General features: G+C 42.3%; 1 protein-coding gene across 1 annotated transcript in view; it reads left to right on the top strand.

Moving 5' to 3' along the window:
- The window catches only part of LOC146980516 (uncharacterized), a 528,771-nt gene that overhangs the window by 174,326 nt on the left and 346,939 nt on the right, over window positions 1-7,506 (top strand). The window lies entirely within an intron of this gene.

Genomic DNA, 7,506 nt, shown 5'->3' with positions numbered 1-7,506 from the left:
TTTGTGATCAAAAGTTGTATTGTGTGTTTCATACAATAATAATATGACCTAACAACAGATGAATTCGTACATAAACAGGTCCTAAACTATGAAATGTCATAGTTTAGAAGTTTAGAGGCAAAACAGGTTGAAGTGTCAGTAGTCGCTGCAGCTGTTTCAAATGTCCCTCACGCCACCGTGCGTAGTGACTGTGGTCACACTGCGCGATCAATATCTGTATATAAATCACCGTATTAATACTCTATTGTTCTACAATGAACAACAACCGATTTGAATGAACAACATGTATTTTTAATAAACACCACATATTTTTAATGAACAAAACGTGTTTATGACATGAATCAACAGATATTCAGCAAAGTGAGGGGAAAATGCCGAGGGTAAAATGACAATATGTTCAACTGTGTCTCCATAAACATGACTTAGGACAGGGAAATAAGTAAATAAAATGAAAATGCAGTCATCCAACAACTCGTACAAAAGAAGAAAGGCGAGTTTAATCGAAATGCGGATCTTGACAATTGCGCACGGGACAAAAATATTTATTTGACCTATTTATATTGTGAGAAATGATGTGACATTTTGGCAATAACGAGTACACTAGTATGTTGTCCGATATGCTGCATAAAAACTAGAGTAATGTCAGTAGTTTCTGTTTAAAACGCTGTTTCAACCGTCCCTCCTCTGTGTCTCAAACGACCCGCATAGGTGGGGCGTTTGAGACAAATGTCAACTTACGTTCAAAGTTATAAAACAGCGCGATCATCCAACATATGTGTTAAATTACACTTGTAACTAAGAGAATACACATGTGAGTTGTTGATCACATGATAAAAATGTTTGTTTACATAACGTCATCTTTGAAAAAGACGTTTAAATGAAAAGTGTATCAATCGACCCGGCTCTCCCCTACTACAAACATTTTGTGTTTCCATGGTTTCTTCCAACTTTCCGAGCTTCAACCAATCACGATTTGTGACATGCGTGACGTCATCTGCAAGTGCAGGACCCCGAGCCGATCTGGTACCTACACCGGACCGGACCGGACCGGACTGGACTGGACTAGACCGGACTAGACCGGATTGGACCAGACTGGTTTACACACAAAACCCAGGATCAGTTCAGCGCTGAGGGATCATCACCAAGACTCTAAACCACATCCGTCCTCGTGGTCGAGGTTCACCACCTCACATCGTCAGACTGGACTGGACTGGACTGGTCCGGGTTTTGAACTGTAGTGTTTGGTCTGGATTTGATGAATCTAAAGACTCCATTATGAACCTGGTCTGGATTTTATTTATTTTAAAGGGATAGTTCACCCAAAATTGAAATTTCATTCTCATTATCCCCTCCCCCTCATGTGGACTAAGGAGCAGTGCATGTCCATATGACGGTTGCAAATGGATACCAACTGTCTTCGTAACAAAAAGACACACCAAAAAACATCCAAATACCTCCATGCTGCTCGTCTGTAATGTCCGTCTTGTATTGAAGCCAGGAAATGCGAAATTGTCCCAAAAAGAACCAGGAAGAGAAGCTTCCGCTACAAAACAAGCTTGCAAAATAGACTTATTTAATTTTTTTCGGAACAATTTCTCATGTCGGGGCTTCAATACAAGACGGACATTACAGACGAGCAGCATGGAGGTATTTGGATGTTTTTTGGTGTGTCTTTTTGTTACGAAGACACACCAGTTCTTCTCCCAGCCCTTAGTCGACATGAGGGTGAGTAGATAGAGTGAAATTTCAATTTTGGGTGAACTATCCCTTTAACTCTTCAAACCCAGATGGGATTGTGAGACCTGGACTGGAACGGACCGGATAGCGGACTGGGTGGAGTCTCTGAGTCACTTTGTGCCAAACGTTTCACCTGCTGACAGACGACACCCGTCCTCTCAGGCTCCGCCTCCATCGTGTGTGTGTGTGTGTGTGTGTGTGTTTACTGTGAAACATGGACCGTCCTGATTGGTTGATTGGAAGTATTATTGATTATGAAAAACTGATCAGGTTTTTTTTTGTTTAGATGTTTTAATTAGAATCAGTTGAAACAGGAAAAAAAAAATGTGACGTCTATTTTTTTACATAAATATTTTCAGTAAATAAACTGATGATGACAACAGTGATTAGCTGCGTTTCCATTACAGGTTTTAGCAAAATAAAAGCGATATTTCTGAAACTTCGAAAAAGTGCAATTGCTATTTTGCGGGTGTTTCCATTGAAAGGTGTTTTGCGAATGAGCCGTAATCTAGTCTCGCGATATCCCATAATTCTCGCCCCACAAGACTTCACTTTGAGGAAGATGGACATAAGCGTCTTGCGTTATTGTTTTTAACAAAGACGAAGGCAGCGCTTGATTCCTGAAAGGTAAATCCCGTGTGGCGCTCACACCCGTACTGGTTTATGTGACTAGAGGGGACATGTTCCACACACCCGTACTGGTTTATGTGACTAGAGGGGACATGTTCCACACACCCGTACTGGTTTATGTGACTAGAGGGGACATGTTCCACACACCCGTACTGGTTTATGTGACTAGAGGGGACATGTTCCACACACCCGTACTGGTTTATGTGACTAGAGGGGATATGTTCCACACACCCGTACTGGTTTATGTGACTAAAGGGGACATGTTCCACACACCCGTACTGGTTTATGTGACTTAAGGTGACATGTTCCACACACCCGTACTGGTTTATGTGACTAAAGGAGACATGTTCCACACACCCGTACTGGTTTATGTGACTAGAGGGGACATGTTCCACACACCCGTACTGGTTTATGTGACTAAAGGAGACATGTTCCACACACCCGTACTGGTTTATGTGACTAAAGGAGACATGTTCCACACACCCGTACTGGTTTATGTGACTAAAGGAGACATGTTCCACACACCCGTACTGGTTTATGTGACTAAAGGGGACATGTTCCACACACCCGTACTGGTTTATGTGACTAGAGGGGACATGTTCCACACACCCGTACTGGTTTATGTGACTAGAGGGGACATGTTCCACACACCCGTACTGGTTTATGTGACTAAAGGGGACATGTTCCACACACCCGTACTGGTTTATGTGACTAAAGGGGACATGTCGGCGCAGGAGGGAGTGGAGCGTAGAGCCAATCTCCTTCAACCATGCACGGAAAAGGGGAATGATAGAAAAGGTTTTCCTAATTTATTGAGAAACAATGCCCAGGTCAATGCAATGCATGACAACAAACATGTGGTTCATTTGTCCCCTCAAGTCACATAAACCAACACAGCGTGGACACACACAACTCCGCTGACGTGTAGAAAAGCGAAAAGGGTGTTTCCATTACACTTTTGCGATACACGTTTGTATCGATACGTCTCAAAAACCACCTCATGAGAGCGTAAAAACTTTTTAGTGATATTTGAGAGTTTTTTCGAAATGTAGGTGTTTCCATTACCAGTTTTTCATTTCGATATTCAGGTTTTGCGCATTTCAAGGGGTAATGGAAACGCACCTACTGACAACCACACAGCATCATCATCATCGCCATCATCATCGCCGTCATCGTCTCTGATGTCACCGGCCTCTGAGTCGACGTCCGCGCGCTCTTCAGTTTGAACCCACCAGGTTTTACTGGTTTAAAACGGTTCCAGGCCTCGACGTCGGTGTTTCTGTGGATCAGCTGATCGTGGTGAAGGTCATGTGACTGTAGTTGATGACATCATCAGCACACAGATGTTGTGTTGCCAGGTCAACGGTGAAGTAAAACAGTCTGTTTTTTATTTTTGTCTGATTGATTGTCGAAAGGAATAAAACTAAATCAACACAACAAACGGTGACAACGTTTTCTGTCTAAAACTTCTCTTTGACTTCCTGTTCTTTGAATTCAGGTTTCCACGGCAACCGCATATCATTTAAAAACTTTCCACTGACTGATATTTAATGTAACGGTGTGTTCGCTGCACACACATTGGGTTCACTCAGCCCACGCTCTATGGCAAGCGGATTTAACATTTAAAAGCTAAGTTTGACTCTCCAGAATTAACATTGTAGATATCAACAACGTCTTTCTGACTGGTCCTAACTACATTTTGAATAGTTGGATTTTTCATTCCAGATATCTGTAATTCAGTTTTGCCTCTTGTCAAAAAGAACATTTCAGATCCACAACTACGTTCTTCCTAGGACAAATGACGTCACTGTAACCATTCATGTGTATGGGGTTTGTCATTACAGATATCTACAATTCAGTTACAGATATCCACTATGTGAATTACAGATATCTGTAACTGAATTACCACTAGTACTAATTCCAGTTTGAGATATCTACAATGTGATTCTGACTAGTCATAATTCCAGTTACAGATATCTACAACTTCATTTCACCTAGTCAAAACTTAATTACAGATATCTGAACAGGGACATGTAGATATCTTTAATTGAGGTGAATTAAAGATATCTAGAACTGGAATTATGACTAGTCAGAATCAAACTGTAGATATCTCAAACTGGAATTAGTACTAGTCGTAATTCACTTACAGATATCCGTAATTCACATAACTGAATTGTAGATATCTGTAATGACAAACCCCATACACATGAATGGTTAAAGTGATTTCATTCAAGTAATTTGTCCTAGGAAGAACGTAGTTGCGGATCTGAAATATTCTTTTCAACAAGGCAAAACTGAATTACGGATATCTGCAACACATATCCAGTCTGGCTTTTAAAGGGGAACTAAACCCCTCAGTTTTGGATGACGTGCTCTAAGCTTGAAATTCAAAAAATGCTTTGATTATGGGCGGGACTCAGGAGCACTCTGCGTTCCCCCCAACCCCCCCCCCCCCCCCCGCCCCGCGCCCCATTCACACCCGCGAAATCACACAAAAGAGAAAAAAAAAGTAATAAACACACATCGACACTTCTGCTGGCGCTAACGAGCTACTAACGAGCTACTCTAACAGCACTAGTAGCGTGGACACTGCTAGGAGAGGACGCCGGAGCCGTGACACAGCATCTACAGCCGATCCGCCGGCTCGTTAACGGCTCGTTAGCGCCGGCGGCACTAACAATTCCCGTTCAGGCAGCTGTTAGCAGCCGTTAGCCGCAGCAGAGCAGCTAGAGTGCCTAACCGTTAGCGGCAGGCAGCAGCCGGTGCTGATTGGCCGGGGAGCTAGTGGCCGGTGACGAAAGCTGCCTCCAAAACGTCATCTGCCTCCATCTCAGCCAATAGGAAAATTCGATTGTAATAGCCGTGTTTCAACCCATAGAGGGCAGTCACTCTACATTTTTACTACAAAATACACCAAATTGAAATATTTTGACTAAAATGTCAAAAGTTGGACCAGAATCAACTGACAACACTACCTTATACCCAAATACATTTGTTTTCAGCAGAAAAAAGTGGTTTAGGGGTTTAGTTCCTCTTTAAATGTTAAAATGGCTTGCAAGGCAGCAGCCCCAAGTCCGACTGAGTCTGAAGGAGGAGATGGTGACCTTTGTTATTATCATTAACCATTAATGAGATGTTTGAATTTGCCCTGTGGTCTAAATCAGTGGTTCTCAACTGGTGGGTCAGGACCTAAAAGTGGGTCTTGGACCCGTTCTGGATGGGTCGCGGACAGCTGGTCAAAAAGTAAATAATATTTAATGCACATCTGATGTTGGACATGTCTTTTATTTTGAAAAATAACTTATTTTAAAAGGCACAGGAGACATGTGAACACATGCTGTTGTAATGCTCCTCCTCACTTTCTGATTATTTGCTCTGAATGTAAAGATATCAGTTTCTTATTAATGTAGCCTGAATGCAGTGAATCTTGTTTTGTTTTGTGGGTCTTTATTTTGTGCAATTTGATATTTATTCACTTTTGTGAACATGCTCTGAATGCAGAGATGCATTAGAAGTCAAATATATCGTTTTGTTGGTCTCCATTCTGTGCAGTTTGATATTTTTTTATTCACTTCCGTACATGCAGTTGTCATGATAACTCCTCCGTTTCATTCATGTGCTCTGAAATGCACTTTGCTCAATAAAGAGCAAAATTAGTTTTTAAAGGCTTTAAAAGAAATTCTTGGTTTGAATTGACCCTTCGCCAACTCCTCCCACAAACGGCTATTGTCCAATCCTACGTTAGCAACCGTAACTATAGGCCTGGCAAGCTTTCCGCAGTGAGTCATTACGTTTGCTTTTGTGGACACATTTTGAGACTAGGACGAAAAACATTTGTTTGTAGAGAAGGATGTTGTTGTTGCTGCTGCTACTACGGCGGCAGCAGCAATATAGAGATGTTCAGATACGAGCTGACTTTTTTTTCGACTTGAGCAAGTGTAAATATGGGGATAACCATATGTTCACCTCCGAAATGACAGCTGGACTTTTAGGGCTTTTACCTGGGCTTTTAGGGCTTTTACCTGGGCTTTTAGGGCTTTTACCTGGGCTTTTAGGGCTTTTACCTGGGCTTTTAGGCGAGGGATCCTCCAGGCAGGGACTGCTTTCTGCTTGCAGTTTGACAACGTTTCATGACCAGTGAGATGACCTAAGTCTTGGTGGGTTGATAGACGGTAAAATGACCGGCCCTTACTGCTGCTCTGTACATTGTCCAGTCGTGTCGTTGAACAGATGTTTTATCCTCCTGCGCGAGTCACGTCACTGAAAACTATGAATGATCTTTGTGACTTCTTCTCTCTATTATCTCAGAACAGTTTATCCAGAAATTTGCTGATATTTCCTTTGAAATCGATACCAAATATTGCCAGGAGCATGGCTGGGAGTGAAAGCTTGCCCGCCGTAGCAACAGTAACCAAGGGGGCGGGGCTTACGCGAAGGGTCAATTCTTTAAAAGTGGGTCGCAACTTAATGACCATGGGAAAATGTGGAGCCCAGAGTGAGACTAGTTGAGAACCCCTGGTCTATGAAGTGTATGAAGAGGTGAAGCAGTTCTCTGTGCTGCCTGTAGAGGGCAGTGCTGCACTACATGGTCCAGACTGTCCAGAACCAGGATTCTGTTTAGTTTCACGTCTCAGCGCGATGAATAGGACGAGACGAGACAACACAGTCAGAGGAAGGAGTCCGATCCAGTCCAGATGAGACGAGACTCTTGAACCGGTCCATGGTTCCCTCAGGAGCATCATGTCTGCTGAGATCTGAGCTCAGAGAAGCAGAAAAGACTCAATAAAAATGTCATTAATGTGATGGATGTGATGGATGTGATGGATGTGATAATGTGATGAATGTGATTGTCAGGGACCAAGCAGTAAGGACCAGAACACAGGTATAATTTAAAAGCAAAGTGGGTTTTATTTTATCCAAAAAAGCGACAAAATCAAACTTACAACTCAGGATTTGGGCCCCTAAAAGAAGTCAACTTTATAACTATAAATCAACTGGCAAATCATTAAGTACCAACTGAAACAACAGACGTGCCTAAATGAACACAAGGGGATCTTATATACTAACTCGGTAAACCAGATGTAACACAAAGGGATGAACAAAATATGCAACACCCTAAACTAATACAAACACCAATAA

Source organism: Trachurus japonicus, chromosome 9 (genome assembly GCF_045865225.1).
Source record: "Trachurus japonicus isolate A0001 chromosome 9, Traja_1.0".
Lineage (NCBI taxonomy): Eukaryota > Metazoa > Chordata > Actinopteri > Carangiformes > Carangidae > Trachurus > Trachurus japonicus.
Note: the sequence above shows the minus strand (reverse complement) of the source record. Positions and strands in the feature narration are given on the sequence as shown.